Source organism: Taudactylus pleione, unplaced genomic scaffold (assembly GCF_031769625.1).
Source record: "Taudactylus pleione unplaced genomic scaffold, aTauple2 ptg000539l, whole genome shotgun sequence".
Lineage (NCBI taxonomy): Eukaryota > Metazoa > Chordata > Amphibia > Anura > Myobatrachidae > Taudactylus > Taudactylus pleione.
The window spans coordinates 3,487,466-3,498,912 of record NW_028284941.1 but is presented as its reverse complement, the minus strand read 5'-3'; the positions used below and the strand labels follow the sequence as shown (position 1 = coordinate 3,498,912).

The window sequence follows — 11,447 nt, the reverse complement described above, 5'->3', positions numbered from 1 at the left end:
GGTTGTAACATGCTACAAATGGTAAAACCAATATATATATATATATATATATATATATACACACACACACAGGAAATTTGTACATTTTGCAAAGCAGTTATTGTGAAAAATGAAAAAAACAAAACAAAAACAAATAACAATAATGAGACTTCAAATGTAGAAAATTATTCTTTATTCACAGGGCAGCCATCACAGGATATCTTTATTACATAAAGAGTTATAGCTAAATAAACAAGGGAGCACATTTGTTGCTACCAGAATTGATAGTAAAACATCTTATTAGCTGTTTGATTATCACTAAGTTGGTCGCTGTATTATATGCGTTTTTTTTTACTTTAATTTCATGAAATAAGCTGTGTAACTTATTTAGGATGGAAAGCAAAGTTAGCTTTGCACAGCAGAGCGGCGGGGAAGCAGTGGGTTAAGGAATCTGCCTTTGAACCTCTATATACCCTATACCCCTGCCTATACCTTCTAATATCCTTCCTATAAACCTCTAAGGATGACGCTAATTTGAGTACGCAGTCATACAGTAAATAAAGACTCCAGACTTAGAATCTGTGGTTCCAAAGCACAAAGTATTATTCAAGTAAAAGTACAGCAGTTACACGCTATGATCCTCATATAATCTTAGCGCAAAGAGATTATACAGACCCAAGTACAATTATACATATGCAGCGTTCTCTGGTCCAGATGTTAGGCATCAGTAAGAAACCCCTCGTCAATCAGCATTCAGCACAAAGACTAGGAACCCAAGATCAGAGCACACATATTTATACCCCCAGAAATAAACAACACAATAGAGAAGTTTGTTGCTAATACCATTGGTCCTAAAGGAGAGGGCATATGTTACAAGGCATTTAACAGGTTGATTCAAATAGACACAACCCAGCCTCTAACAACTGGGGGTCTGTGGTTTCCTGCCTCATGCAACATCCTAACAGTTGTTCATATAATGTACATTTTGTTGCTTGAAGTCTCTGCGGTCCTTAAGTTGAGAATGCATGATGCGATCTCCACACCGATGGTACCGGAACACTGTTGAGAGAGTACGCATCAGTACAATACCAATCACGGCTTACTTATCATGTATAAAACCTTAGTTACCAAATAATCTTTATTTCACAGCATTTATGCTAAATGAACAAACTTAAATCTTATACTTTAAAGCTTATTAAACCTTTTATGTGAATATGTAATGTGTAAGTATGTGGGGTGTGATGTAAAGACGCTAGTTAACTTGGGGCAGATGCGTGCGCATGAAGCTAATAAACAGCGTTTTCATTCAGGATCTTATGCATTCGCTAATATGCGACTAGTTAACAGCACAATTGTGTGTATTAATGTGTGTTGAGAAATGGTGCACTTAAATCTCACTAGCAGTGTGGAATGCTGAGCCTTATTGTTCCATGACTTGCTCATGCACCAGCAGCCCCCACCCTTTTCAGGCTCCAAAATACTGGTCTTTGTTCTCCCAGGGCCTGTGTGGATGCAAATTAGCACAGCTACAAGACCCAAACCTCAGATAACACTCTTGGCTTTGAAGGTATTTTATTGTAGGAAGCCTGCTAATGTAAGGTGCTACAAACGACCCTCTTGCTGTATTTGAGCAGGGCCGCCTGGAGTGAGAGCAGACGTTATGTCCATGAAGCTTGTCTACACAGGCTAGTTGTCACGTGGCCATTTGCTCTGTTTAGCTAATGCAATCCAATTTTGACATACTGTACAGCCATTTCTGAAATATATCCTTTAGGGGAATTATAATAATATACACACTTTATCCAGAGCACCCAAACTACGTATAGTCATGAAATGGGCTTTTGATGAATCGCCGTAACTTATGGCAATGGTCACAGATGCAATCGCATGATGCTAATAGTAATATCGCCACATGTACTAAAGTGTGAGTTTATCTAAAATGGCGCTTAGGCGGCCATTCGCAAAATTCCAGCTTCGACAGTGTGAATAGCGTCTATATGCAGATATATACAGAGAGAGCCTGGTGCAGTGTATATATATATATACATATATATATATATATACACACATATACACAGTATATATATATATATATATATATTCCATAGACAAAAGACTTTATGGTTTCACATGTCTCATTAAGGCTTCTTAGACATTATCTAAAATATCACAAAACCTGCTGAATTTCTGCCACTCAAACTTAAAAAAAAGCAATGAAATTCGGATCATTAAGGCTGACGCCTTAATGATCCGAATTAAAAAACACAGAACGCGCACACACCGTGCAAGTAAAAGTTTTTTTAAAACACACATACTCACCTATGTATCCCATCACGTCATGCAGGCTCAGATCAGGGAGATCCATGATGCCTGCATCTGTGTGTTACAAAAATAAACACAAATGCATGGATGGATCAGTGAGATCCATCTGTGCTGCTGTGTTTAAAAAAAGGAAAACTTGTAATTCAAAAAAAATTTTGTGGCCTCTACCCCACCCCAAACGAACAACAAGCACCGGCCTTTGGAGGCCCATAAGTGGTTGTGCTAAATACAGGGGACAAACAACGCAGGGGTCTCCTGCAGTATGCACAACCAACACTGTGCTTTCCAGAACCAGTCCTTGTTGCCAAAATAGAGGGGACAAACAATGTAAGAGTCCCCTGTATTTAGCACAATCAGCACTGGGCTCTGAGCCGGTCCTGGTTTTGGAAATACAGGGGAAAAAATGTGTAGGGTTCCCCAGTAAATTCCAGAACCAGGTTCGGAACCTTTCTAGTGGGGGGTAATGCCACAGCCAGGGGAGCCCTTTCACCGGGTTCCCCGGCCAAAGCATCACAGCTGACCACTAGTCAGCCCAGGCTGGAGATCCCTGTGGATCTGGGGACCCCCCCAATAAAGGGGTCCCCAGCTCCTTGGCACCCTAGGACTAGGCCGATAGCCGGGCTGGGTTGATTGTGTATAGAGTGGTGCATTTGAAATAGTTAAATATATTATCTTTTGCTTTGGAACTACAGGCCCTAACAGCCTCCCCCACATGCTGGTACTTGGAGAACCACAAGTACCAGCATACGGGGAATTACGGATCTGCTGGTACCTGTAGTTCCATAGAAAAATAAATATTAAAATAAAACACAAGACACACACACCATTGAAGGCAATGGTGGAAACCGCTCATTGGCTGAGAGGCTGAAGGCTCCCCTCTCTCAGCTAATGAATGCTCAGCACCGGGGTTTCTATAGTGAAATCCTGCTGCTAAGCCTTCATTCGGGTAGTACTGTCAACAGAAGATGGTGCTAGTGTCCGTGGCTCGCATACTTCATTTTTTTGCTTTGCAAAGACTGGGGACTGCCTACATGGAACAAAGACGATCCACGCATAGGAGAAGGGGAGTTTGGATTGTACTGGAGAAGAGGACGCGATTGGCTTCAGGGATACATAGGTGAGTATGTGAGATAGTGAGTGCATGTGTGTGTGCATGTATGTTTTAATAAAGTTTTACTCTACGGTGTGTGTGTTCTGTGTTTTTTTAATATTGCTTTTGCTGTGGAACTACAGGTACCAGTGGGCCTATAATGCCCTGAATGCTGGTACTTGTGGTTCTACAAGTACCAGCATGCAGGAGAGGCTTGCTGGGACCTGTAGTTCCACAGCAAAAAACAATATTTTTAACTATTTCAAATGTACCACACTACATAATTAACCCAGCACCCACTGGCCAGGGTGCTGGGGATAGCCCCAGGTTATCAGCCTAGGCCTCGGGTGCCATGGAGAGGGGAACCCCTTTATTGGGGGGTCCAAAGCTCCCCAGCCTAGGCTGACTAGTGGTCAGGGTTAATGCTTTGTCTGGGGTACCCAGCGAAAGGGTTCCCCTGGCTATGGCATTACTCCCCTGCTAGAAAGGGTCTGGTGCTGGTTCTGGAATTTAAATTTTTTCCCCTGTATTTCCAGAACCTGGACCGGCTCAGAGCCCAGTGCTGGTTGCGTTAAATACAGGGGACCCCTACGTAGTTTGTCCCCTGTATTTTGGCAACTTGGACTGGTTCTGAAAAGCCTGGTGCTAGTTGTGCTTAATACAGGGGACCCCCTACGTCATTTGTCCCCTATATTTAGCACAACCAGTACTGGGGCTCCAAACCCCGGTGCTGGTTGTTCTTTTGGGGGTGGGGGGGCACGCCATTTTTATTATTTACACGTTTTAATTTTTTTTTCAACAGAGCAGCACAGACGGATCTCACTGATCCATCCATGCATCTGTTTATTTTTATAACACACAGATGCAGGCATCACAGATCTTCCTGATCCAAGCCTGCTTCTGTCTGCCATCGCTAACCCGAGCACTTAAGCCAGGTCCCTGCTGACACTTGCACCCGCTACTCCCCCCCCCGGGTCCCAGCCGCAGCTAATGCCCACCTCCTTCCCAAGACAGCCATCTTGGTGCACCCAGGTGATGCCACGTATACCCCCCTGCTGGAGGCACCTACTGAGGCTGTGAAACAAGTTGAAGCTCCCTATCTATATAAAGGGGCATTTGTATGGTAATGGTTTAAAAACTGTAACTTTCTCAATTACCTGAACCCCAAAGCACCTAGCCTGCAACAAGAGCTACCTAATAAAACAAACCCCAAGTCTAAATTCGCCCTCTGCCCTGACTTATGCCTTTCCAAACATCCCCCATAGAGAACAGCAGAAAAGTGGTCCTAATTGAGAGTGGCCAAAAAAACTGACAGTTGGAACTTTAGATTGTTCCCAAATCCTAATTTTTTTATTTTTTTTTGCCCTGGCATGCAGCACCGAGCGACAGTTCTACCCATCCATGCCAAATTTCAGCTCAGCACCTTCAATAGCTTTTGGGTTGTAGCACCTTAAACACCAAGCCCCCTTCTCCGGAATTCTCTATGGGAAAATTCTGTTTTTTTTTTTGCGATTTACCCTTAATATAAGGGCACAACCCTTATAATATATATATATATATATATACAGTATATGTATACTGAACAACCTTATAATAGAATTGGGTTTCCATATTCTATTGCTTCTAAATAATTAGTATTGGTGGATTGTTATGTATGTATCCAAAAAGTGAATCCATGCATATACACCCTTGCATAATTCTGCCATTTATGCCTGCCTGCATGTGGAGAGGTGAGTTATGTAGAGGGAAGTGGAATTCTAATGTAGACTGAGTTAAGTAAGGACATATGCCTGAGGGCGCTATATTAATTACTTGTGGCCTGGGTCGGTTGCAAATACCAGATGATGATGACGACAGTCTCCAGCTCTAGCAAACCACTAATGATTGGCCATTGCGAATGTCCAGCTAATGCTGACAGGTGCTTTCTTCTTTGCGAAGGCATATATTTTACTTAGGTGTGCATATTTTAGCATTTTTATTAATGTAAATAAGATGGAGAGTTGTTGTGTCTGCTGTATTAGAAAGGTTTTTGAATTTTTTTTTTAATAAAGAATTTGTAGTTTGCCAGCAAAACAAATGTGAGTAATTGTGTGTGATGTATGAATGGCGTAAACTGAGCGCACATGCAACTTTCATGCATCTTGATTTGTGCCCTCAGAATCAGAGCCAGATTAACACCTTGTGGGGTCCTAGGCAAGTTACTGGTTCGTGGTCCCCAACTTTAACCTGTCTCATCAAAAACTAAAGTAGAAAGTTTAAAAATAGATAAATGTATATATTTTTTTAATGAATATTTTACAAAATGTACACATAAAAATACTTTATTCAAGGATATAAAGCTGTTTTTTTTCCAAATGATTTTAATATATACGCTACATGAGCCGCCATATGATGACACAATACATTTAGGTAATGTTACTGCACCACATCGTAGATCGCACTGTTCCATCTGACGTGCAGCACATTACGAGACAATGCAGCACATTGTGAGATTCATGTGATACTTTTATACCATTGTGCATTTTTGTGAATTGCTTTTTAGTATTCCAACTATACCAGTTGAATCCAATGCTTTATTAAACATTCACGTTATCTATTTGCGCTACCAATTTTTGTATCTCTCTTTTTCAATTAGCGGTTAGCCTCCCCTTTTGGTGAGCTGTATTTAGATTTTTAGTTTCACCACAGCGCCCTTTATTTCTCTATATATAACCTTAAGGATCACTGCCTTCCTGGGGACATGGTCCTACAGCCAGAATATACAGTATAATTATATAAATATAAAGGTCACACAACTGGGAAACTGGTATCCTTGCTGTATGCTGCACAAGACTGTGTATAATACACAGAATAAGTTACACTGACAGCAGGGGAAGACAATAAAACATGGAGATAGGGGCTATGATCCTCATAGTCTGCTCATGTTCTTATATAAACCAGCCAGAAGACCCCAGTATGTATGCTATAGTAGTTTGTAGGGTATGTCATGTATGTAATAATAACCGTTATACAGTCAGGTGTATAAATATACAAGGTACTGTACATAAAATATATATATATATATATATATATATACACACACAGTCAGGTCCATAAATATTGGGACATTGACAGAATTTTCATATTTTGGCCTCTATTCACCACCACATTGGCTTTGAAATTAAACAAATAAGATGAGCTTTAACTGCAGACTTTCAGATTTAATTTGAGGGTAATTACATCCAAATCAGGTGAACGGTGAAGGAATTACAACGGTTTCTATATGTGCCTCACACTTTTTAAGGGGCCAAAAGTAATGGGACTATCAACTCAAAAGCTATTTCAAGGACAGGTGTGGGCTATTCCCTCGTTATTTAATTATCAATTAAGCAGGTAAAAAGTCTGGAGTTGATTCTAGGTGTGACATTTGCATTTGGAATCAGTTGCTGTCGACTCTCAATATGAGATCCAAAGAGCTGTCACTATCAGTGAAGCAAGCCATCATTAGGCTGAAAAATCAAAACAAACCCATCAGAGAGATAGCAAAAACATTAGGTGTGGCCAAATCAACTGTTTGGAACATTCTTAAAAAGAAAGAACACACCGGAGAGCTCAGCAACACCAAAAGACCCGGAAGACCACGGAAAACAACTGTGGCGGATGACAGAAGAATTATTTCCCTGGTAAAGAAAAACCCCTTCACAACAGTTGGCCAAATCAAGAACACTCTCCAGGAGGTAGGTGAATATGTATCAAAGTCAACAATCAAGAGAAGACTTCCCAAGAGTGAATATATAGGGTTCACCACAAGATGTAAACCATTGGTGAGCCTCAAAAACAGGAAGACCAGATTAGAGTTTGCCAAACAACATCTAAAAAAGCCATTACAGTTCTGGAACAACATCCTATGGACAGATGAGACAAAGATCAACTTGTACCAGAGTGATGGGAAGAGAAGAGTATGGAGAAGGAAAGGAACTGCTCATGATCCAAAACATACCACCTCATCAGTGAAGCATGGTGGTGGTAGTGTCATGGCGTAGGCATGTATGGCTGCCAATGCAACTGGTTCCCTTGTATTTATTGATGATGTGACTGCTGACAAAAGCAGCAGAATGAATTCGGAAGTGTTTTGGGCAATATTATATGCTCATATTCAGTCAAATGCTTCAGAACTCATTGGACGGCGCTTCACAGTGCAGATGGACAATGACCCAAAACATACTGCAAAAGCAACCAAAGAGTTTTTTAAGGCTAAAAAGTGGAATGTTATGCAATGGCCAAGTCAATCCCTTGACCTGAATCCGATTGAGCATGCATTTCACTTGATGAAGACAAATCTGAAGGGAAAATGCCCCAAGAACAAGCAGGATTCTGAAGACATTTGCAGTAGAGGCCTGACAGAGCATCACCAGGGATGAAATCCAGCATCTGGTGATGTCTATGCGTTTCAGACTTCAGGCTGTAATTGCCTGCAAAGGATTTGCAACAAAGTATTAAAAAGTGAAAGTTAGATTTAGGATTGTTTAGTTTGTCCCATTACTCTTGGCCCCTTAAAAAGTGGGAGGCACATATAGAAACCGTTGTAATTCCTACACCTGATTTGGATGTAATTACCCTCAAATTAAATCTGAAAGTCTGCAGTTAAAGCACATCTTGTTTGTTTTATTTCAAAGCCATTGTGGTGGTGAATAGAGGCCAAAATATGAAAATTCTGTCAATGTCCCAATATTGATGCACCTGACTGTATATGTATCTATGTCAGGGTCCCCCTATCTTACCCTCCCCAGGGATGAGTGAGCACCCACCTTGTTGATAGTGACCCACCTCATCCCCATCCCAGCAGCTCCTATCAGTGCAGCGAATACCACTCACCCGCCTGTACTGCTCACCCTCACACAGGCCATAGAGCGAGCGCTGTGCTATACAGAGTCCTGCACGAGAGAGAGAGGGGTCTATAGGGGCCTCAAAATAGTATCTTACCTATAGCCTGGTGGGGCTATAATCCAGCTCCACAGACAGGAATATACTGTGTTCTTGGAATAGTGTTGATTTGATTAGCAACTTAAAACAAGGCAATTATGCATTAAACTTGATGCATGGTTGCATTGCACTTAGGACTTGATTCAGACCCACTCGCTAGATGCGTACGCTCGCATCCAGTGTATGCAAATTCAGTAAAGGCAGGCGATCGCATGGCAAGGGATTAGCATGCCCACAATGTCTTGGCGTGCGATAGCGATGTGTATGCAGATGCTCACCAGCCTGTCTTAAGATGCCCACTAATGCGCGTCATCTTCATGAAGTGTATGCAGCCATCGGTACTATCGAGTACCATCGGATGCGATCGCAGCGCTTGTGGTTGACCATACCCTGCCACAAGCACTGACAGTGCTTCAGTGTGAAAACCAACCAAGTGACGTGTACTTTGACACTCTTTGTTAATTATGCACGCCTCTTCAATGGCATTGAGACGCTCAGACACGCCTGCGTTCGCACCTCCACTCCCCCGTTTCCTTTGGCGAACCCGTTGCCACCCACAAACAGCTGTCTATGCGCAACTAGTGAACGCTTCCCGATCGCCTGGACTAGTCCGCACAAGCGCACTGCGATGCGTACGCATTTGCAGATTGCGAACCATCGGCAGCTAGGAGCGAACGCAGCCTAGCGAGTGGGTCTGAATCGAGCCCTTAGTGTGTACGTATACTGGATCATTTGAATCTGTAACTGATACTTTCATGAATGGGTGTGTAAAGAATAGGAACAGGTGCTTAAAGCTGAAATCCTCATAGCAGGAAGGATTTGGTTTCAGTTAATCTCCAAGAAGAGTGTCATCTATTCTTATCTCTAGTCTGGGCCCATGAGTTATGGAGCTCCTCACTAGATTCTATGTCAGTGACTGTAGTTGCCCTGTAAATCTAATAATATTTATCATTAATGGCAGCTTAACTCAAAACGCTAAGGGAAATAAAACAACTCAGTGTGTCTTTTAATAGGTTACCATAGTGATTTGTGTTATAGGGCCTTATTCAGAGTTGTACGCAGCTGCAATCCTGTACACAACTGCTGGGTGAAAATATGCAAAAGTCACAGCTGCCGGGATATGTATTAAGAAATCCACCGGCGTCTTTACAGATCCAAGCATCTACATACAAAGACGTAACTCTAGTCGCGCAGTATGACCGCAGGAACTGAGACGCTTTATCCATGTTTACTGCGTAAGAGATAGTGGATGCAGCCTATGACACGCCCCCTAAACAGCATCGAGACACGCCTGCATTTTTAGCCAACACTCCTCATTACCACCCCCCAAACACTCTGCTTATCAATCACCCTGCAAATAAATACTCGCTGTGAGCGACTTCGGTAATGTTCCTTGATGCATTCGCAATGTGACTCAGACGCATGCGCAGGTGGACGATAATCCCTCAACTGCGACAACATTGGCATAGGGTATATCTCTGAATCAGGCCTATAATACACACAGTGGGGCGAGTACTAATAGCCCAGGCCTGATGGAGGGGCCCGGAGGGGATGTCTGTCAGTGTCTCCTCCCCAGCCACGCACACGCTGCTCTGGGCTGATGTGGGTGCAGAAAGGCTGCTGCTATTGAGCTATTGGCTGTGCGGAGGAGGGGAGAGATCATACTGATGTTAGTGAGTTATATATATATATATATATATATAACCTCATCATCCCGCTGTCGGTTTCTCACAGGATTTGGACTGTATATAAGTCCCTTCCCTGCGGTGATCGGCGCCATTTGCTTGCTGAGTCCCGGGCTGTCGGGCTGTGCTCCGTCCATGGGGCTGTGCTCTGTCCAGGAGGAAGGCTATATTGTCCATCCAGGGGTGTGCTGTGCTCTGTGCAGGGGGCTGTGTTGCGCTCCATCCAGGAGTGTGCTGTCTGTGGATGGGCTGTATAAAAACAAAAAGTAACTGAAAGTTAAAAAAAAAAAAAAGTAAAATATTTTTTTTGTGCTGTATCCATATAAGCACCATGACGCTGTATACAATACCCCTCCCCCCAGTGTATCCAAAACACTGTGATGCTGCTGTCCATACTGCAGTGTAATATTCATAAAAGTATTGTGACGCTGTAGGCCATTGATACCGCAGTGCAAAATTCATACAAGTATTGTGAGTGAGATGCTGTAGGTTCATCATACCACAGTGTAAAATTCATAAAGTATTGTGACTTTGTGACACTGTCGGTCAGTAATACTGTAGTGTAACATTCATACCAGTATTGTAACGCTGTTGGTCAGTAATACCACAGCGTAATATTCATACAAGTATTGTGACGCTGTTGGTCAGTAATACTGCAGTGTGATATTCATAAAAGTATTGTGACGCTGTAGGTTCTACCCCAGTGCATTCACATAAGTGACTGCTCAGTGTTGTTTCTGACCAAATTTTTAAATAAAATTAAAAAAAAAATGTTGGTTGAAATTGTGGTGTGTACTGTACCCCACTTCGTACGTGTTTGTTGATATGGAGAACAATCAGTTGAAAGGAGAGCAGGAACCACATACTAGTGCTGGAGCTGCTTCCACCAGTGATGATACTATTCTGTCAATGTCACCTACTAAAGCCAATGCCCAAGGGCATACAGGGCTTAAGTCAAGGAATCTAAAATCAAAGAACCAATCTTTTACAGTTGTAAAGAAAAAAAAATCAAAGGGAAAGTTAGCTGCAGAAAGACATAAAATTGGCAATATGCCTTTCACCACATGAAGTGGCAAGGAAAGGCTAAGGCCTTGGCCTTTATTTATGACTGGTGGTTATGCCTCTTATGATGATGTAAGCCCTTCTCCCTGTAGAAGTTTAAAAAAAATTAAAATCTTTAAGGCACAGGAACCAACTGTGCTCAGAAATGTCACAAATCCCTGAGGAGAGTCTAAGGGGTAAATGTACTATGAATCGAGTTTGGTCGAGTTTTTTAGTTTTTAAACTCACTTTGCTTCACCAAAACTCGGGTGAGTTTGCACTTTAACAACTCGCAAATTTACTATGAAGTGAGTTTAGGTGAAAGTGAGTTTTTCGATGGTGAAGCAGATTGAGTTTTTTCCTCCAAA

General features: G+C 42.2%; 1 long non-coding RNA gene across 1 annotated transcript in view; it reads right to left on the bottom strand.

The window, feature by feature from the left end:
• Window positions 1–8,158: 8,158 nt before the first annotated feature.
• Window positions 8,159–11,447, bottom strand: part of LOC148500935 (uncharacterized) — a 59,926-nt gene continuing 56,637 nt past the window's right edge. The window contains exon 3 of the long non-coding RNA XR_015870101.1: window positions 8,159–10,287. This is a non-coding gene — a long non-coding RNA (uncharacterized LOC148500935). The remainder of the gene's footprint in view (window positions 10,288–11,447) is intronic.